The sequence below is a fragment of the Toxorhynchites rutilus genome, chromosome 3, assembly GCF_029784135.1.
Source record: "Toxorhynchites rutilus septentrionalis strain SRP chromosome 3, ASM2978413v1, whole genome shotgun sequence".
Taxonomy (NCBI): domain Eukaryota; kingdom Metazoa; phylum Arthropoda; class Insecta; order Diptera; family Culicidae; genus Toxorhynchites; species Toxorhynchites rutilus.
Genome location: NC_073746.1, coordinates 297839295 through 297862971, shown reverse-complemented (window position 1 = coordinate 297862971; position 23677 = coordinate 297839295). Strand labels below are relative to the sequence as shown.

Sequence of the window (23677 nt, the reverse complement as noted above, 5' to 3'; positions counted from 1 at the left end):
AGCAAATGTAAATATTAATTCCTAGAAATTGACGGAATTCCAATACTTTGAAAAATTCCACCTTTTCGAAAAGAGTAATGCGAGAAAATAATTTTGCACAACATTCTGCATGAAAAATTATAGACATTGTTATCCTAAGACTAAGGGTGCTCATACACTGTTTGACCGAAGCCAAATATTTGACTCTTTTTGACAGATAAAATTTGTTCAACGTGTACTGATCAAATATTTTCTACACAAAACACGACAAGCAAATATTCAATTATTGGATGCCTAGAATATTTTTTCAGTCTGTTCTTCGAACCTGTCGGTACATGGTTAGGTTACCTGGAATATTTCAGTTGATTTTTTCCATGTTCGGTGTTTGATATTGTTTACTACTGTTGAAAATTGAAGAGTGGCAAACAAAATAGTGTTTATACAAATATCAAATCAAACCTTATCTGTCAAAAATATCAAATATTTGACCTCCCGGCAAACAGTGTACGGCCACCTTAACTGTTCTCGAGATAGAACAAAATCTATAGAAAATTATATTTGATGAAAAAACCATATGTGTAATATCATGAAAACTTAACCATTATGGAATCGTTTATTCTTTATAGGTTTGAGCTATGAACGTCTATACACAGCCCGCAACTATAAAATTATAGGATCATATATATATCAAACAACTCTGTCGCTCACAGTTTACATGAGTTATTTTCAGAATATAGATTTCAGTGAAGAAGTTCAATGATATTAGTAAAAATATATGAAGCACTCTCAGGCAGTTCAATCTGTTTATTGATAAATACGTAATACTCAGGATGGGCGGAAAGTTTCAAAATTCTTGAATATGGATCAGTTTTTATTTAATTTAGAATGTATCGGTGATTGTATTTGAAAAAAAAAATTATTTTTCGTGTCCACGTGGACATAGTCTATATCCCCTCCCCCCTCTCCGTGGACAAGTGTGGACATTTTCATATCACCTACCCCCCTAAAATTGTCCACGTGGTATGTGGACAGACCCTTATTTGTTTGCCACTCCTCAATTATCAACAGTGGCAAACAATGTCAAAAAGTCAAAAAGGATAAAATATTTGGCTTAGGACAAACAGTGTATGAGCACCCTGTTTTCATTGGCCATAAAAATAGGCGCTATGTCATATCAAGCTACTTGGGCTGTACGCGTCTTAACCCATTTTAGGCCAAGCGTTCGAAAAATCGAACAGCAGCTTTGATAATTTTTCATGTCTTGGGAAAGGAACCATATCGTAACGTTTTTGTACCAAAAGATAGCTTAATTTATCAGCTACCACTTATATCGATTTCATTCAATTTTGAGTGACTTCATTGGATAATTAATTCGATTTAAAGCAAGTATGTTTGGAAGGTGTTTTCAATTTCAATTAAAACCCCATTAAAATACAAAAATATGTGAACTTTTCTACAGTATTGCTTCGACAAAAGGACATACATTGTGATATAGAGCGAAAATCATTCGATTGAGCTTCCTACAGGAAAATAACAGCCGGGCAAATTGAGTGTTCGAGAAATCGAACGTTGGCCATAACCTAAGTGGTGCGGACTCAATCCACTTCATTTTCAAGCAAATCCATGCATGTTTTCAAGCGATTTCTTGCAATAAATTCTCAGACCACCAGAGATGCCAGATTTACAAATATGTTTGTAAATTTACAGACATATCTGTAAAACACTTTTTATTTTTGTTGCAGAATTTTCAAATATAACAATATTTCACAGATTTTTGAAAAATGAGAGGCTCTATACATCACATCAAAAATGTGGTCCGGCAGACTTTGTGGTTGGCCCATCTGGTGTGTATGAAGTTTGGAACTCGTACACATAAGTACTTTTGGCTGACATCATTGCAGACGAAAGAGAGGATACGATTATTCACAATTAATGAAAAATTGCATTCTCTGGTAGGGAAAAATCTTGAACGAAAATTGTCTCTGATAATTATTTTCTGTTCTGGATAAGATTTTTTTGCTGAAATGCAAAGAGATTTATAGAAAAATAGTTAAGTTAGGGTCAGGACTCTGTCTTCTAAGTATTTAAACAACATCGAATAAATTTCAACAACTTACATTTGCTTTCGGGTCTGCTTATGACGAAATATGGGTTACTGTTCGGTATTGTTACCACAGACATGGTTCATGGCCGTGTGGTGATCTAAAACTTGTATAGCCTTGCATGGCGGATGGAAAATATACACTGCATTTTCTTATATATTTCACCAACGACAAGACCCCAAGTCTTGGTGGATGTCCAATATATCAACGAAGAAATACTGATTTTTATAAAAATTAACAACGCAGACAAAAAAAAAAACATTTAAACACACTTACAATACATAAGTTGTTTTTTTATTTTACAACTAACATATTCATTAGAAAAAATTTTTATGGTAGAACAACGTTTGCCGGGTATATATACAGCCATTCCATGCAAAACCGATATAGTGGTTCTCAGATTTTCGTCAAAAGTGGTAATTTTGTTCTTTATCGCAAAAAATTAGACACGTATTTTTTATTTTTTCATTAGGGTGCACATTTCCATTTTAGGGTGGTCAGAAAAATCAATTTTTCACACTTTTTCCCAAAAATGAAAATTTATAACTTTTGAATCACTGAACCGATTTTGATGAAACTTATGACCTAGCCTTTTATTAAAAAATATTAAACTGGCGAAAAAATTAATTTTATTTTAGTAATTATTGATTGTAGTCGTTTTATTTTCTCTTGAAAGCAGAGGATTTTTTACATAACACATTTCGATATCAGAGATGCTATGTTTTCGTTTTCTAGATATGATTATTCAATGTTAACCGGTGGTTCGAAAAATTATTCTTCCCCCTTTGTCCAAAAATGACTTTCTGCAAAAAATCATAACATATGAACTACTGAACTACTTGCTGATTTTGCAAATTTTTCGCAAAAGTATTGTTTATTTTTCAAATAAAGCTCATTGGCTTCAATTTGATATGTCGATCATCCAAAACGGTTAAGTGGTTCGAAAGTTATGAATTTTTGAAAAAAGTAATTTTTGGGAAAAAGTGGAAAAAATTGATTTTTCTGACCAGACTAAAATAGGGCACCCTAATGCAAAAATAAAAAAAAACGTGTCTAATGTTTTGCGATAAAGAACAAAATTGCCACTTTTGACGAAAATCTGAGAACCACTATATCGGTTTGGCATGGAATGGCTGTATATATACACAAAATACAATCTTACGTGCATCGCGATGTACAAAGTATTAATGAATATGTGAAAATTAACGTTAAAAGACATTCCCAGCAAACGTTAAATCGCATAACAAGCGTATATATATAACATCATATGCCCCAAAATTTGGTTGGCATGTAATGCGCCTAACTGGCATATGCATGCAAAAGTGGAGGCCATATACATACATGGCAAATGCTTACCGAATTCGTTTGGATGAATATGCAACTTTGACCGGCTATAATAGCGATTATGTTGAAATTGAATTGCGATCTAATGTGAATATGTTCATGAATTGTCAAAGCACCAAATACGACTGTTGCTATACTCATATACGATTTATTACAGACATAGAAAAAAAAACAAATGGTACAAAATATTTTCATAAAATGTTTATTATAGCCTCACGAATCGCCATTTTTATATATGAATATTTATGTTTGTAGAAATAATAATTGTTTGATTGACTTGTGTTGGGAGTGGAATATGAATGTTTAAAATGGCACAGATTGATGTTTGGTGAAAACTGCTCCGATGTGGGTTCGAACTCCGGTCGTCTGGATTATCATCCACCAGCTATCTCGTGCGGCTATCTGAAATTTAATTCAACAGCGGTTGAAACTTTCGCTTGCATCATCATTTCATTGACATTTCAATATGATGTAATATGTTCTTTATTAGGATCTAATATGATTCACTGTTTTATGATTTTCTTCAGCATGCAACACGATTTACTACAGTACTGAATCGATTTAAATTATACGCTTATTCGACACACAAACTGCATCAGCGTAATATACGCATATGATGCGGATTAAATATATTTTACGACGTTAAAAATGCGTTGAAAGGCTGAGATGATCTTTCAAAGATGCAATGATCAATAAAACAATTGACGGAAAAAATGTAGTTCGTTCATTTTAGAATTTTAATTTGCCCTTGATAACAATACCCTTTTTATAGTGTTGATTCTCATAAGAAAAATAACACTCCTGATCGTTGGATCTCTTTTGACATTTCAATTGGATCTTTTTTGACAGCCGTTTTGATTCAGTCGTAGTGCGGACCATAACGAACTTTTTTTTCTGCTGAATCAACACCAACACATCTAAGGGTGGGTTTAGACTAGTGATATATTCATGTGAAGAAATATGATGAGATTTATAGAAATCGCATCAACCGTTTACACTAGCGAGAACTTCTATAATGAATATATTCATATTTTCGGTGAATTTATTCACCTGAAGTAGAACTGCATCCAACTTTAGTGATTTCTCTCCAGTGAGAAATTCACAAGCGTTTACATATGGTGAATTTATTCAAGATATATATACCTCGAATAAGTGTATCATATTTATTCTCACCCGTTTACACCTATTTTCACGTGAATAAATCCATCTATAGCTATAGATCTCCCTAATGTAAACCCGCCATAACCTCCGCAGCACATTTTGATATGTTTACTTTAGAAGACGAAAGGTTTTTCATTTATTCTTGCATTTTCAATTGTGAATGTTTGCAAATATCGATTAATTTAGCAAATATTATTGAAAATCTGTATGATTTTTTGTCCGTAATAACTTTAGGTGATGGCGGCCTGTAGAATTTCTTTTATGAGATTGTTTGTGTGAATATTATTCCGCCAGACCGAGTAATAACTTCCCAACCCTCTATGCCATTGTTTTTTAGCAGTATTCTGGTACTTTGCAGGTTTTGGAAAATGTCCGATTTTTTCGGGAAATGGATAATTCTGAAGACTAATTGACATTGACATTGACATTTCTCCACAGTTAACAATAAAACTAACAGCATATGCTTTCGTTTGAAAGAAAAGCGAGCCCGTAATAAGTTAAAATTACATGAAATAAGAAATGCCACATCTCACCTTAGGTGGATTAATTTGGGTTTATACTTAGAGACCTCCATTCTCCTGTTCTTGTTCTTCCCGGAATCCAAAATTGATGCATTCATGAATACCGTATATTTGCTAATTGAAGTGATTTTTAGTTCGCAGTATGTTTGTACTTGCAAAAAAAAAGTGCGGGTTTCGGCCAATGTTCGATTTTTCGAACAGTCATTTCCCGGAAAATGGAAGATGGGAAAAAAATAATTCTTGAACATTGGAGTTCCTTTAGCGTCAATAATCGAAATTACACCAATGGCTTTTGTCAAAAAAATAATTTTTACAGCTTGGTCGTTAATGGGTTAATTTGCGCCTAGCTTTTGCGTATCACATGTTTTGGTGTGTCACTTTTGTAACACTTTCGGTCTGAGACACCGACGCGAGTATATATTTTTGGACAAGTGATTTTTTCCCTATTTTAGAATATTGTTCAATGAAATGTATAAATTGATGTTAGTGGCGTGGAATATTTATTGGATATAATGGATTCATATATTATTCGTCGTTAGATTCATACGTGCAAAAGCAAAATACAAATGTTTGACTTTCGTATAGTTATTCGCTAAATACAATGAGCACACATTTACACACTTGTGAAAGAATTGCACTTGTGGAAGGATGGTAAACTGTGAACTATAAACTTATCTGTTGCTTATGGTTATTTTTTACAGTTACAGTTTCGAGGATATTTTTTTCAATATATCGAAAATCGATATTGAAATATCGAAAAGAAAAGTCACAGGAAGTTCATAGAAATCCTTTTATATCATCTTTTTATGCCCTATCAAAAAACAGGTATTAGTTCTTAGTTCACCAAGAACACAGAGACAAAAAACATTAGAAATATGAAAACTTGAAATTCCAGAACTTTCATCATCTGGTAACTATGTAGAAGGTCGTTTTACATTCTTCTATTCAAAAAATAACCCAAAAAACTACAAACTACAATTGTATGAAATGTGGACAATATGTTTTTTCTCGAGCATGCATTTATGGTATGTTCTGATTCTCACACCAATGAAACCACAATCGTTTATTATGTACGTTTTTATGTTATGCTCTTTAGCCTTTCATGAATTATATTCAGTTGCGCACTCCCAATCAATAACAGGGAGAACTCGAATCTTCCTTTCTCACTTTGAGGAGGCTGAATTAGATGACTATTAAAACTGAATGAAGATGAAGAAAACACATTTTCGGGTGTTTTTTCATTTAAGTTTTCACCCTCTTCTTAAAATAAATACAAATAAAGCCTAAACAATGGGTGGGTTATATCTATGATATAACCGCAAGGCTGACGTGGGACTACCGTTGGATTAGTAATCAATTGTTTGTGTTGATTAAATTATTGGGCCTGATTCTCGAATACACTTCGAATACACTTCACGGTGGAAACGGAATGAAACGTATTCGCGATGACAACGGTAGTGTATCGACATTTGATACGAGATTAGTTTCCCACTAAACTTATCATTGTAATATCAAATTATCTTCAGATGAAATTTTCGTATGAGATTATTATATCACATGAAGAAAACAAAGTTTTCAACTCACATTGAATACCAGTTTGATACGAAGAAGTTAATTTTCATTGATGATTTTTTATTTGAAAAGTGCTCATTCTGCCTGAAAACTCTTTATTATCTTCACTAACTCGTAAAACGTAGTTCAATGGCGTGCCGTTTATTTCGTTTCCACCGTGAAGTGTATTCGAGAATCAGGTCCATTGACTGAATGAAACAATTTTCGAATTCAATTGAATTCAACATATTTGCTGTGTAAGTGAAGAATTCAAACAAGCACCATGTAATGTAAGGCACATTGGTTTTGAAGGCTGCGTTGGGGAACATATCTCGATGGGAACAAAATTTCCTCCAGCTTGCATACTTCCTTCCCCCCTTCTTGCGTGTATTTGCGAAGCGGATTCCCCAGGTACTTCGATTTTGAAGTCTGTGTTGGGGAAACCGTAAATAGGACCAATCAAAACGAGGCAGCTAGGGCGTTAGATAACGCTTAACATTCCACAGTCGTCTAATTGTTTATCACATGAAAATTAAACAATTGTGATAGATGCGATAGATGCGTAGAAATATTTCGTATTAATTGATGCAAACATATTCCCGATCTTCCTTCGACTTGCACTGTGGTCACGCGTATTCTAGAGCTTGTCCATCGGAATACATTCAAGGCGTGTTGTTTGGCTTAAGAAATCACAACTAAGTATTAATAAATGACGCTAGTTAATGCATACGTCGAGACGGCAAAAGTTCCATAGGGAAAGTTAACGCCACTCAATATATCTTTCCGATCTATCGAGAAATGTTCGAGTTATAAGCAATCAAAATCTTTCATTTTTTCCTGCATGTTCTGTGTTTTGAGGCTAACCTTAGGAATAATTGAGTGGAACCACCGGCCCAATTCATCTTCGTTCCATTTGCGTTGCCAGTTAGCGATGGTATTTTTACGGACTAAAGAATAAAATTCATTGATGGCCATTTGACGCTGACGCAATCGCACCTACCTTTGCTTATGAGTCAGCCCTCTCATTACCCGGAATTGAGCAATGAGAGGGACTTAGACAAAGGTAATGACATAACAGCGTCTGGCTGAAGTGCTCAAAATTTCTCGTATTCTCTCAAGGAAGTACAGCGAGTGTTTTTCCGGCCTCACATTAAAATGTAATACTGTTCAACGGGTCGTTAGGCGACGCTGTCCAGCGCACAGTGTATCGCTGCCAATTCAGCAATATACACTGAGCAAGTATTCTGAAGACTGTGGGTGGTGCTAAAATTTCGTTGAACAGTCCAAGTCCTGTGGACTTATTCATAGAGGACCCATCAGTAAAGTACATATTATCACAATTGATACCCCCATACTTTGCATCGAAGATCGTTGGAACGGTCCTCGATCGAAGATAATCTGATATTCCATGGATATCCTGCTTCATGGACAGATCAAAATGCACAGAGGAATTGATGTAGTCAGGAAAACAAACACGGTTGGGAATATACGAAGAAGGATCAACCTGCATGGAGATGAATTCATGATATGAAGCCATGAATCCAGAGTGAAAACTTAGCACGATCAGTTGCTCAAAACTTCCGATCACTAATAGGTTCATAACCTTACACCAGATGAGGAACCGCAGAGATAGTAAATTGAAGCGATCTTTTAGTGCCTGTATGCCTGCCAAAACCTCGAGACTCATGGTATGCGTTGAGGGCATACATCCCAACGCAATACGGAGACAAAGATACTGAATTCGCTCGAGTTTAATGAGGTGTGTTTTGGCAGCTGATTGGAAACAGAAACTGCCATACTCCATCACTGAGAGAATAGTTGTTCGATACAACATTATAAGATTTTCAGGGTTGGCTCCCCACCGGGTGCCGGTATTTGTACGGAGAAAGTTTATTCTTTGTTGATATTTTTTACTCAGATACCTAATATGGATTCCCCCAAGTGCATTTGGAGTCGAACCAGACCCCAAGATACTTGAATGACATAGCATGAGTGATCGGTTCACCCGAAAGTTGAAGCTTTGGATTTGCTGGTTTATACTTCCTAGAAAAAACCACCATCTCTGTTTTCTCCGTGAAGAATTCGATCCCTAGCCCAATGGCCCAGGTTGAAAAATTGTTCAAAGTATCTTGTGAGAGTTCTTGCAGGTCGGATTCGTTTGATCCTACGACAGACACCATTCCATCATCTGCAAGTTGTCTTTGGCTGCAATTTTGTGTAAGGCAATTGTGAATGTCGCTTAAATAGAAGTAGTTCAAAAGGGGGCTTAAACATGAGCCCTGGAGGAGTTCCATGTAGGAGACCCGACTTACTGCCGAATCTCCGTGAGAAAAATTCAAATGTTTCTCGCAAAGCAAGTTATATAACATGTTATTCAATAGAGGCGGCAGACCCCGAGAGTGTAATTTGTCTGACAAAACCTCTATTGAAACAGAATCAAAGGCCCCCTTTATGTCCAAGAATACTGAAGCCATTTGTTTTTTTGGGCGTAAGCCATTTAAATTTCCGAAGAAAGCAACGCAAGACAATCATTCGTCCTCTTGCCCCTACGGAACCCATATTGTGTATCTGAGAGTAGACCATTCGTTTCAACCCATCGATCAAAGCGAAACAAGATTATTTTCTCCAACAATTTCCGTATACAAGACAGCATTGGGCATTGGGCTATTGAGCGGCACGAATTGAAGTCGGACGCGGGTTTTCCGGGATTTTGAATAGCTATAATTCGTACTAATCTCCAATCACCCGGAACAATATTATGCTCTAGAAACTTATTGAATAAATTCAACAAGCGATGTTCCGCCACATCGGGGAGTTTTTTCAACAAGTTGAGTAATTCTATCCGATCCTGGAGCCGAATTGTTACATGAAAGGAGAACACGGGAGAATTCCACCATCGAAAACTTGGAATCAAGATCGTACCTATCTTGTGGTATACCTCCAATAATTCTTTGCACGGGAGCCGAATCGGGACAAACCTTTCGTGTAAAATTAAAAATCCATCGATGTGAATGTTCCTCGCGTTCATCCGATGAAGAGCGATTTCTCATGTTTCGAGCCACTTTCCATAATTTTTTCATTGACGCTTCTCGTGACAAACCAATGAGCAAGTTTTTTCCCTTTGATCATGTTTTTAAATTGATTTTCAAGGTCCAAATGCTTTTGAAAATTCTAAATGGTACCACGTTTCCGAAAAGCTTTAAATGCGTTCGATTTATCCTGATAAAGCTTGGAACAATGGCAATACCACCATGGATTGGGAGGCCTTCGACGGATAGTGAAGCCTGGGATGGGTTTCATTTGAGCGCGAACCGCGCTGTCATAGATCAAACGAGAAATGAAGTTATACTCCTCCAACGGAGGCAAACCATCTCTGGAATTGATGGCTAGAGAAATCGCGTCCGCATATTTTTTCCAGTCAATGTGTCTTGTGAGGTCATATGCCATGTTTATAGATTCAGAAGAATTCGACCCAATGGTGATGGAAATTTTGATTGGCAAGTGATCACTACCGTTGGGGTCCAGGATTACATTCCACTTGCAATCTAACGATAGTGAATTCGAGCAAAGCGAGAGGTCAAGAGCACTTGGGTTAGCAGGAGGTTTAGGCACACGTGTTGTTTCCCCAGTGTTCAAAACGGTCATATTGAAGTTGTTACAAAGGTCATATATCAACAATGAACGATTGTCGTCGTACTGTTCCCCCCAGGCAGTTCCATGAGAGTTGAAGTCTCCCAAGATCAATCGTGGCTCAGGAAGGAGTGAGCACATGTCGAAGAGTTGCTTGCGGCTAACTGCAGCTCTCGGAGGCCAATACAAGCTGACAATACAGAGTTCTTTGCCTCTGATGTTTGTATGACAAGCATAGGTGGAAGGACAATTCGAAAAAATGAGTGCCACTTATTGATCCCCAATAGCACCCCTCCGTATCTGTCATCACGGTCCGAGCGTATAATATTAAAATCGTGGAAAGAGAGATCATCTTGCGAAGAAAGCCAAGTTTCGGACAGAGCAAAAACATCACAATTGAAGTTATAAATAAAAAATTTGAATGTATCCAATTTAGGGAAAAGACTACTACAATTTCACTGTAAAACAGTGATACTCCGACCTCTCTATTTAAATTAGACATCAGGAGAGATGATCATTGCAAGGAGGGGCCAAAATTTTATTGATTATATTGATAATATTTTTTCTGCGGCGAAAAAAATATTTTTGTGGGTTGCAATATAGTGGCCATTGCCTTATAAATGTTGAGGCAGGGTTTCGATAAAATCCATAAAAGGCTCTGGGAGGATGGAATTTAAAAACTGTTTGGAAGATATTGTAGAACAAAACGGTGCTTATATGAATGAATGAATGTACATTACATATAACAATTTTGTTTTTGAACTCGATATTATATGACAGGTATTTCTATTTGTGCATGTGTTCTTTACTATCGCCATTTTGCTTTAACACTTTCTTCATCTTGCTTTAACACTTGTCTAACTCAATATCTCCAACTTCAGTTTTGGTCTTTTAGTGTCGTTTTCAATGAACCGGAAGCCACCATCGGAATACGATATTCGATTTCCGTTGTTATAGCCCTTTCACTCAATACCCATATCAGAGGGAACATCCATCACTGTCGGTCATTTGGAGCCATTCTCAGCAAACCGGAAGTCAAAACACGATTATATTCGTTTTCCGCTCGTCAGCTATTTTCATCCACTACCTATATAATTCGGAATGTATGCTATTTCCATGCAGTTGGGAGTAGGTTAGCTGCAAGAAGTACATGGCCGGTTCAGGACCATGGGGAGGTCGGTTTGGGATCACCATTTTTTAAGGTCTCTTCCGATTTGGTCTCTGTTTTACCATTTTTTAGCGCTCATAAACCGAACCGACCAGAATAAAACATAGTTTATGCGTTATAGTACTCATTTCAATGTCGCAGTTGCCAAAAAATGGTAATTTTATGTGATGAATAGCCGCTGCAATTTAGGGAGTTGGACCAGGGCCACCTTCCCCTATTGTTCGCTTACCATTTGAATAGCTAGTGTCTTCTATCCAACGATATTCGTGGGGGATATTCGTCAATGTATAATCGTTGTACCGTACTGTGGGGTCGCTATTCCGCCGCTGGCAAATCGCCCGAGTTTCGCGGAGCCGCACAGCGCACGTCCAACCTGTGGGACTGCTGACGAATGAACTGACGAGCAAGGGAGATGAAAGGCCTCGTTCGGTTCTATGCTAACTGGTGCATTGGTGTGAGTGTAAGCACATCAAGTGACAACTTACGTGCGCACAGCTGAACTGATGGTAGACCCTCATCGGGTTGTCTTGCCTATGCCCCACATCTCCCCTCTTCTCTAAAAAAATGGGTTGTACTGAGGTGATTCGGTAAATTCTACCAAGAAGAAAAAAAAATATATATCAAAAGCACACAAAATAATCGTTCCCTTAAATTCACATGAAATGTAAGTGCCATGGGAAAACGTATTTAAACATTTGAATCGGATTATAAAATATCGTACATTAAATCGGAATGTATTGCACTTTGTTCAGATTTATTAACGTACTTGCATAATATATCTGACATATAATGAATTTTGAGTGTATGCTACGCGCAGCTGCTTCCTCCGATGGGCGCTTCTCTTCTGTTTGCTCGATGAACAAATAACCTTCGGAAGGCAAGAGAGAAAGAAAACATTACAGCAAAGGTTCAAAACTTGATATCTTCTGTCCGGGCGGCTTTATCTTATACCTATCACGTTTGCTACAGCTTCGTTCTATCCTTGCAGGCCGCAAGGGCAAAAGTGATAACAGTCAATAGCAGTTATAAAACAAAAAAGGAACTTGGAACGTGATAAACCGTTTGGTTATTGATCAAGTGCACGGCACAGGTTTTTCCCGGGATAATTGAATTAAATTACGTTTGTTGTCCTCGGAATTGTTCGTTACCTCAATTGTCCAACTAATAATTCAACATAGCGGCAATTGCTCCGAACTGAGTATATCAATGCTTCGCAGCGCCCGCTGAAACATTATAAAAATCGGTTTCCTTTGATCGTTAGTAGCTTCGTTTAATACCATACAATAAAACGGATTCAAACTGACGTAACCAAATTATGCAACAATAATTACTATCTCAAATAAACCATCCACGGTCTCTCTCTTATGTGGAGGACAATTTAAATTGGTGATTGACCTTAAACAAGACTGTGTAACAAAAACATAATTTTGGGAATCCTTTTAGAACTGAATCACATCGCTCATGCTGTACCATTCATCGACAGATTTATCACAAATGTACCAATAGTATCGCATTACAAAACTGTTACAAATAATCAAGTATTTTGCAGAGCTTTGCTAAATTGCACATGTCGTTACCAAATGTCGAAAAACTGGAATTTAGTTAACAGCGGTTATCCCAACTCGCGCTTTTTTCTTAATTTCTTCATTCGTGGTTCTCCCAACTCACGTTGCGCTCCAAGTTTGAATGTCATAAAAGTGCGGTTATCCCAACACGCTCTTGTTTTTGTTAAATTGTTACATGTGTGGTTATCCCAACTCACACGACACTGTTGCTAAGTGGGCAAAAACTATTTCTTCTTCCTTTTCTTTTTTCGCTCATATCGTATTGTATGCCATGTTGTCTAACAATGTGTGGTCATCCCGAGCTCACACGAACGTTGAAACTAATCACAATTCATGCGAGCTGTGCCGTATTGCCGGCTCGGACGCCGCCGAAGCTCACCGCCTTCAAATGGACAGACCAGGTAAACGACAAAGTCCTAAACGGGGGGGCTGGTTATGGTTGACGAAAGCTATGCGTCTGTCGCTGCGTTAGGGGAAAGCGAAATCCCATTAAAAATCTAACCACTTTGGACGCATTTCGCCGAGAGTTGTGTGAAAGTCACCTTACGCTGACTGAATAAAAATCAGCAACCGACGACTTTGACCGTATATCACTCGTCATTCTTCCACCGTGCACACTTCGAAGACGTCAGCAACAGGTACAACAGCATCAGCAGGGGAATCACAGTACAAATAGTCTATTTTTGATTGAAAACAACGAGAAAACAGTTTTCGGTGAACATGCACTTTTACTTCACCGTGCAAACACATGCATCACAGTCCCACACACAGGCAGGCAACGTAATTGTTCTCGTATCGGACGTATCGGAAGTTTTTTGCGTTTTCCTTCTGCTCCACTGACGGGTTGAGTGTGCGCCTGGTTCGAAATATTTTATCTCTTGCCCCGTTTCGTTCTACTGTGGTCATTAGTCATCGCATCCACAACGTCTCACACTATCACTGTATCAAGAACGGTGACCGGAATAAATCGCCACAGTAAACAACTGCAACAGAAACAACCGCTTAGAAAAAGTGTAGTAGGCTAGAAATATTTGGCGCGGGAAAAACATCATGTGCCTCACATTTCTATTATAAATTTATTCTCTTGTTCTCGTTTTTCGAAATTTATTCTGAGGACAATGTAATGGGGACGAAGTCCCCATTTGGCGAGGATAAGGAATCGAGGCGGCCCATGCCGCCAAGATGACGCAATCCGAGTCCACCGCCGACCCGCCGTCGGAAGCGGCGGTGTCTCGCACGCAAACCTGGGATCCACTGATTGCCCGGTTAGTTTGAAACATAGGATACGATCCTTTAGCAATGTCCGACCGAGCTCTAGCGAGCGTCGGACGGTATACGTCTGCCCGGGGCGTTACGTTTGCCTGGGGCGATACGTTTGCCCGGTTAATTCTTGTTTTGAAATACAATACCGCGCCACAATATTTATAGCCTACTACACATTTTATAAGCGGTGGTTTCTGTTGCAGTCGTTTTCTGTGGCGATTTATTCCGGGAACCATCAAGAACATCCTCTCGTGAACAACACAAAAATATATATGACATCACTGCGTTCCTCCGATTATCCCGTTCGTACCGGATCACCGTTGCATACGCGCGGAAATATTTGAAGGGAACTAAGGAATTACCATCATTTTTCACGAACTGCAGCTCATCGTCGATATGTGAGAAGTCACCCAATGTATTGTCCTCGGCCATGCTTATCAGGTCGTCACTGGAGAACCTCGCATTCGTCGACCGTTGCTCGTCACTTTTCCAACAAGGTGCTTTTTCCCTGATTGCGCCACGTCGAAAATTCGATGTGATGGATCAGAAGCGGGTAAGCATCAGCTCCCGCTCCTGGCAGGATCGCCAAATGTGGGGTCGCTATTCCGCCGCTGGCAAATCGCCCGAGTTTCGCGGAGCCGCACAGCGCACGTCCAACCTGTGGGACTGCTGACGAATGAACTGACGAGCAAGGGAGATGAAAGGCCTCGTTCGGTTCTATGCTAACTGGTGCATTGGTGTGAGTGTAAGCACATCAAGTGACAACTTACGTGCGCACAGCTGAACTGATGGTAGACCCTCATCGGGTTGTCTTGCCTATGCCCCACACGTACCTTTAAAAAACATCTTAAACCCGAATCAGCCGCTTAATCGAATAAATATATGGTCAGCGCGGATAGCATCCGCTCATGCGTCATATCTAAGATGTAATTCCTCTTAAAATGAAGCTGCTTCGAAAGCGAACACATGCGGCTAAACTTTGATACGTCGAGACCGTCGAGGCACATCATCGTGAATAATTTTTGCTTAGTTCAGTAAATTTTTGAAACCTAACACTCTTTTCTATATTAAGAGCACTACATTTCATATAAGATCTTTGCTCTCTCAACGTAATATAGCGAGTGATACCGAATAACAAACAAGTAAAACTTTTCCTGCTTAAATTGAATTTGTACGATTTGTGTGATCAGTGCTAACTCTACCAATCATTTGACCACTGGAAAAGCGGTCCCAGTGGTCAAATGATGAATAGCTCAATGAAAGAATAGTTTTGTTTTTACTTTTTCCGCAATGTGATGAAGTGGAATGTGAACACTTGTCGGATACATATGTGCATTGACTCGAAAATTCATAAGGCATTAGTAAGTACAACACAAAACAGTAAGTAGAACATAACATTTTTCACTTCTGTAACACGAACTTAGCACGTGTGTTTGGAAGAGGGCCACTCCACCCAGGTGAACGTAGAATTCTTCTACAAAAGACTGGCGCTGAATTTGCAGTTGTCCTTATCGCAAAATGATTCACATCTCCACAACCGAGCTAGTAGTTCGAAAGCAACGGCGTTTCTAGCATCACGTTTCTTGATTTTTCTTGTGTATTAATACATAATAATTATTATATGCTCTCAACCGATTCAAATCGATGATCTGAGTGAAACGAAGGTCTAAGATACGAATCTAAGAGTTGTTTGAGATATGGGAATCAGATATTTAGAAACGTTTATTCGCAAGAGCGTACCGAATGGTTATTCGAATGTCGATATTGAGCATGATATAAGGTTGCTAAAAGGGTTCCATAACGACACACAATTTTCATTGCTTAAAAACCTTGCCTCTCTTTTTTACGGGAAACACCGTGGGACTTCTTTCGATCAGTCTCGACCAATCATTGTCATCGATTTGATGTCTATGTGTCATCCGATACGCATGCTGGATTCGCAGGGAATACTCTGCGGTGGACGCTTTAATTTAGCGTTCGACCTTATGGATAAGTTTTTCATTACATTGAAAGAATTCGGGGCCACGTTGGTGTTCTTCTGCGATGGCCCAATACAGGACGATAAATTCGATACGTGGTCGAAACGCCACGAAGTAAAGTACCTTGAAATGGTGAGTATAATGGATACCGTAGATCAAGGTCTAAGCATAGGAGAGATCATGAACCAATGAAGAATGATTGGAAATTTGGTGCGTTATCCTCTCAAACAAGTAGCGAAGAAACACGGTAATCTAACGCTTTCTGTGGAAAAAGAATGCGACCGAGAACTTGTCGCGTATGCCAATGAAGTGAACGCGATGGCGATTATTTCAAACGATACCGATTATCTGATTTTCGAAGGAAGCTGGAAATTTTGGTCATCAAATGCCATCGACTTCCTAAGACTGACCACGAAGGAATACAATCGACGAGCTTTGGTCGACCAGTTGAAACTTGACAACTCTCAAATGGCACTTTTTGCTACACTGAGTGGCAATGATTTCATTCGATATGAAGAGGTTACTCATTTCCACAAGAGATTAGGTCATGGGATGAACGGATTGGCCTATTTTATACGCAGCTGGAAGTGGGGAAAAACTTCTAGTGAAAAGAACATGTTGGATATAATGTCGAACGTATTCGGGAGAATTCGAGTGGATGAACCATTAATACGACGTTTTCGCAAAAGTTTGGACTTCTACAATATAAGTCAAGCCATTCAGCCAGTTTTTAGCGACGGCCAAATTGATTTTTTCAAGATCATGGAATACGCAGTTTTATAATCACAGTAGAATAAAGTGTCTTCCAAATTTCAGATCAATCAGTCAACAGGAACGGGGTCAATTTTCTATTAATATGGGACAACCCTACAAACATTCAAACATACATACAAACAGGTCAAGCTAAATGAAACCATTCGAACAGTAATTAGTTATTTGGGGACTGCGGCCATCTTGGATTTGGAATTTTCATTATCTGCTATGTCGAGAACTTTCAATTTAAACCCATGTTGATGAGGTTTTGAAAGAATATATATATATGGCGCCATTTTATGGTGGCGGCCATTTTGGATTTGCATTTTTCATAAATAACTTCTACTAGTCAATCCCTTTCATTTGATATACATATTGATGGGGTTCTGAGAAAATATGTAATCCACCATTTTGTAGCGGCCGCCATCTTGGATTTAAATTTTTCATATATAACTGTGTTCTACTAGTCAAAACCTTTCATTTGATACCCACATTGAAGCGGTTTTGGAAAAAATCTGTAATCCACCATTTTGTAGCGGCTGTCGTCTTCCTTCCTTCCTTCTTTGTTTTTAAGAGGCTTTTGTTTGTCGTCTTTGATTTACATTTTCCATATATAAATGTGTTCTACTGTTCAAGCCTCATGTAAAGTTGTATTTAAAAAAAATTTTTTTTCATAAATTGCTCCTCATATGATTCTTCCAGTAGTTAAAGGAATGGCATCACTGCCAGTTTATTATGACGGATGAAAACTTAACGATTTTATCACGTTTGAGTTGCCTCAATTTGCAGAGCTGAGTTGGAGATGCGATTGACATCGCCAACATAGATCGGGTTGCGGTTGCCCAATATGTAGAAGTCCTTAGACGGCCAAAGAGTTGCGCTGAAGTGTAAAACCGTGTTAAGATGATTGATGCATTCTTCAAAATTGCATTCAGCCATAACGAACCAAGTGTAATGCATTTTTAAGTCAATTTATTTTCATTTATTAGGATATTATATTGTAAAAACGGCAAAAGTGAGTCAATGTACATACTACTTATGAAATTAGTCAAGAGCCGTATTTACTAAAATACGTAAAATACTAATGTGTTGTATAATGATATTTTGCTAATAGCTAGCATGTACTTGGTTCGCTCTGACCGCAAAGAGACTGAAGTTTTGCGTGTCTAGCACTTTGGCTGAACTTTTTTTTCAATTTCTTCGATCATAACATTCTAGAACCAAAAAAAAAAGTTACTTTCGAATCAATTAACCCTTTCGTTACCAGCGTCGTTCATAGACGACATCCGCACGACGTCCTGTGTATACGAGTGTCGTATTTAGACGACATGAGAGTCATACTGCACATCGATCACACCAGCGCGATATGCATACTTTTCGGCGCAGTTCTCCATACAGCGGTAGCACTCCGGCGGAGCACACTGCCGTATTGAAAGGGTTAAAGACGTCTCGGATTCTCACCAGGAGAAAAAGGGGAAACACGCTGATCGTCAATTTTGAAAGAAAATCCTACGTAAGGGTAATAGAGATGGCTTCCGATGATCAAGACATTGTTGATATTAACCCTTTCCCGTACAACATCGCGTCTCGCTCGTGGATACTTGAATAACATAGGGCGCTAGAACGCTTAGTAGAGTAGTGAAATCACTTGATGTGTGACGTATTAAATAATACAAAGAAACATAAGTTTTTCTAAACCATTTTAATATTATTATTTCAGTAATTATTCAGACCAAAATACATCCAATCACACTGAACTGAAAACCATATTTTTTTTAGTTTTCATTCTGCCGTAGTGAACTGAGTGCATGCATATCAAAACCAAAAATCATTTCTTTCTATATTTATGTGTTATTTTAGAGATATTCAGAATCTCAGTGCGTTGTAGAAAACATGTTTGTAACAATAGTAGATTTGATCAGCTATTGTCAATTAGTCAATTAGTAGGAGCACAAGAGCGTTCTTCTGTGTTTTTTTTTACTGGCTAACATTTGAGACTTTTATAAAGCTGGCGCCACACGATTCGTCCAACGTTTGACTCAAAAATGTGTCTCAATGAATCGACAATTATTGTGACGAATGTGCTGCTACACGGTGAAGTGAATGTTTGATCCAATGCATTCGATCCAAATAATCGGCGAGTATTTGGATTAGCGGAATCTACTCGCCCTGATAAATTTTATAAACATAATGTCAACGTTTGGATCGCTTTCGAGGATGTCAAATTAGTGATAGTAAATCTAGCTGAAGCTGCTGGTCTAGGATACTTAGAAGATCGATGTTTTTTCTTTCGTTTTTTTGTCTAAGATACACTTTTTAAATTTGTTTTTCAATATACATCGGTTTCAATCCCACCAAAAATCGCTTGACAAATTTTATAAATATAATGGCAACGTTTGGCCGCTTTGAAGCACTTAATTTGGTTTGCTAACAAAGTCAGTTTGACCATTCTTCGATTTAATTCCATACAAATTCTGACAGGATCAGAACTATCGGGTTGCTGTTAAGTTTCTAATTATGCTTTTACAATTAATTTATTTAATTTAATGATTCCATGATGGTGCAAGTGCTCCCGTGGTCGAGTGGTTACCGTCAAACCTAACATGCCGGGGGTTCGGCTTCGATTTCCGTTCTGGTCGGGGGAATTTTCTGCCAAAGAAACTTCCTCCGTCTTGCACTGTGGTCACGCGTATTCTAGAGCTTGCCACTCGGAATGCATTCAAGGCGTGTTATTTGGCATAGAAATCTCAACTAAGTACTAATAAAAATGACGCAAGTAATACTACGTTGTGACGGCGAAGTTCCTCTAGGAACGTTAGTGCCATTTAAGAAGAAGAATAAGATGATGGTGCAAGATGAACACTTTTTTTTGAGATCTAATTTTTTGTGGCCTTCGTGTTGGGAAAAAAAGTTAAATTTTCATTTTTTAATCTTCGGCAATGGTTTTGTTTGTATTGGTGAAAGCATCGTTATTTTTTCGACACTGATGCCAGACAACATCATCGAAACAGCTATAAAAACCACTCAATAAAATGTTATTCCTGAGTCACAGCGTTTCATGTCATTAGAATCAATAGAATAAAATTGTGTTGATATCAATACAATTATTATTTCTACGTTTAATGGGTCTATAATGTAAGTTTTAGCAGCTTTAACATTGGGTAAGATTGTATTGCAGAGATCGGAACACTGTCACGGCTGCCTTTGCTTCCAAAAACAGTAAACGGAAAAGTATTACATGAGGGGCTTAGAATGAAAGGGGTGTAAGTGATTTGATCGATTTCTCTACATCGACTCTCTCTTTTGGTCATAGCTTAGCTGCAAATACATTCCCAGCTGTATTTGACAATGTGGAAGATAGGTCAGAACCTCACCTATCAGATTCTATAGAAAACTTAAATTGGAACGTTTTTGCAATTGAGTTATTAACTAAAGAAAAAGTTGATGAAGAGAAATCGATCAAGTCACTTACACCTCTTGCATTCTAAGCCCCTCACATTCAATCAAAATGCCTCGGCCAACGAAGAGCGTTAAGGCTCCCCACAATCCAATCGACGAAAAAAACATCGACCTAACAACGACCGTAACGCTGTTACCTATTCACGATGACGACGATTAGGTATCGACATCTGGATACGGCATTAGTTTGTATGAGGCAAACTATTCTCTATCATATTAGTCGGCCCGAATCAGTTTATATTTGCTAAAATTTGTATGAAATTTTTTTTCTTGGCTTAATTTTTTCTACTTAAAGTACGTTGTCATGACCCTAATTTGAATTATTTTCTATAGACGTTCAGATATTCTCAAAAAAACTTGTCATTATAATATAAAATTATCTCAGAACATATTTTTTTATGATGTTTTTTCACCACTTGCAGGCAATGGTGATTTTCACTTACATAGAGTACTAATTTGATTAAGGAAAAATCATGTTCATTCATAATTTTCATTTTAAAAGTATATTCATTCCTTCTGCAAATCCATACTGTCATGCCTATTCCCCAATATCGTCAACGCGGATAGTTCGTTAGTCGAAAATACTGAATAATTAAACAAACCAAATGGCATCACTGGTGGTTCTTTTTTCCACTCCGCTAAACTGTCATCTCAAACAAAAACAAATGGATCATACAACTAGTGAGTATGAAATATATTTCGGCTTTTTAATTATTAATTATTTCATCTTGTCTTATCAGCTATGAATACATTCGACTCGTTTGCTTCCATCAATCGGTAAGTGAGAAAGATGATTTCTCCCATCACCACAGTGCGGATTTCCACTTCTATCACAGCAGCCAACAACATCCGTTTTCCTGCAGCAGTAACCTCCAACCCCTGTTGGCAATGCCGGGGGACACCATTAACAGCAGCAGCAGCAGAATTTGACCATGGTATGGTATTGCGAAGAACTTTCCCCATTAGAGGTTCCGTGCTTCGCGCACATTCAAAAATCCTCTTCAGACACGAAAACTCAACGACAAGGAGGCATTTATCAACTTGCTCAGCTGAATTACCACCCGGAGGAACCCGAATGCACTGATTCCGTTGTATAGTAGAATGAAAATAGGCGAGGTAAGCGAACGTAATCGCATGATATTTTAATGTTCGCATTTTTATCCGGATCATCCAACTGGTGAGTAGGGAATTCATTTCTGCTTTTCACTTACTAATCATTTTATTTTGTTTCAGCTATGAATACATCCGACTCAATCAATCGGCGAATGAGAAAGATGATTTCCCTCATCACTACATTGCTTATTTCCACTTCTGTCACACCAGTCAACAGCATCAGCTTTCCCGCAGCAGTATCCTTTAAGTCCAGGGTGCTATTCCGGGGAACAGCATCAACAGCAACAGCAGCAGGACCTGGCCATCGATAGTATTTCGAGCAATTTTCCCCATCGGAGATCCCGTGCTTCACGCACATTGAAGAATCCTCCTCAGCCACATATTTGTGTCATCAAGGGCAAGGAGGTATTCATCAATGTACTCAGTCGGATTTGAATCGTCAATCCAGACAACCCGGATGCACCGATTCCATTATATACCTTATTTTTATTATACATGGATTTTTATTATTTTTTTCAATAAAATGATTAAAATCGATCAACGTATTTCCTTTTCATTTTCAATAACAAACCAATACAAACAAGCAGCAAGCAGTGCTGGAAGCAGCGCTGCAAGCAGGTCGACGCCTTGCACATGTTGGCGAAAAAGTGGCGTCAAGTTGTTCGATGAATGCATATGAAAGGTCGATAACTCGATTGCAAGGTGGCAGCATCTGAGGTCGATTGTTGACATTTCATCGACCCGATCTTGGCAGGCAAAACGGAATGTGGGTCTCCAACGTGAATATGTGAAAACAATACGATCAACGAAGGTAAACATTAAGGAATTATCAACATTGAGTTACTATGCGGAAGAACTTGCCATGCAGTCTGATAAGTGAATTGATCTATTTACGTGTGCTTTTCTCTTCTCTTACATACACTATTACCCCATTTTTACACGTGGGTTTACCTATACTACTACATTGGATAGCTTCCACCTTCACCCTAACCTAATATAAGATTAGACAATAGGAGGGCTTTTTCAACGCTAATAGCGTTGGATTTTAGAAATAGTGAACTTAATGAATATTACGATATTTTGTTTAAACGAAATGTGAAGGAATTATATCACTAGGTTTACGCGTCATTTTGACGCATATCGAATTTTGTAAGGAAAATTACAAAAATCGGCTGCATTTATATTCCATCTCCAAATATTCCAGTTCTATGCATTGAACGAGGTATATATATATTGATGTCTATTTTCTTTTTTCTTCCTTCAAATTGACACGTGTTCGTATATATAGGTATATAAAAACGTCCGTGAACCTAGTGATATATAAGTTTACTAGCTGGCCCGGCAAACGCTGTTCTGCTAAATAAATTATTTCTAGAGAATATTTTGGTGATTGTAAGTGTGTTTGAATGGTTTCACGTTTTTGATCCATTCGTTGATGAAGGTTGATGATGATCAAACGACATACAGAGAAATTGAGCTCTTTAGACGATGACCGCCGTCAACGTCTATGTTACTGATATTTATCAATGGTTATCCGTTTCTTCGTTGTTGGATATCTCTCTACCCCAGTGATCTTGTTATCCATCTGCATCAGTTACCCGATTGTTCCGATCGGATTCCACGATTCGAACGAAATCGGCTTTTGCATCCTGAAATCTTTTCGACTCAAATTTAATCGATCTATGGAAATGTGACAACCTTGCCTTGATGAAAAATAGAAGTTGTGGATCAATTTACTCTCTATCAGATTAGCAGACCGAAGGCCATTTTACATTGTTAACATTTGAATGAAGATTATTACTTCATGTTAATCCTAACCCTAATCCAACTTTTTTTTTCTATATTTTTCAACTATATTATTTCCCCTAAAACTTGATCCATAATATGAAAACATTATCAGATACATTTTTCGTACATGATTTTTACCCACTTGCAGAAAATGTGTTACTGTGTTACATACAAAACAAATTTGGGAGGGTATAGCCAATTTCCATCAATAGTTTTCGTTTTAAAAGCGTGTTCATTCCACCCGAAAATCAGTTTCTATTTTTACAGAAATAGAACGCGAAGCTCAATGTCGCCAATGTCA

The 23677-nt window shown here is 38.0% G+C and overlaps 1 long non-coding RNA gene across 1 annotated transcript; it reads left to right on the top strand.

The window, feature by feature from the left end:
* The first annotated feature begins 21003 nt into the window (after positions 1-21003).
* Positions 21004-22040, top strand: LOC129779912 (uncharacterized). Its single transcript, XR_008743799.1, has 3 exons — positions 21004-21156; positions 21216-21652; positions 21709-22040. It is a non-coding gene; the product is annotated as an uncharacterized LOC129779912 (long non-coding RNA).
* Positions 22041-23677: the final 1637 nt, after the last annotated feature.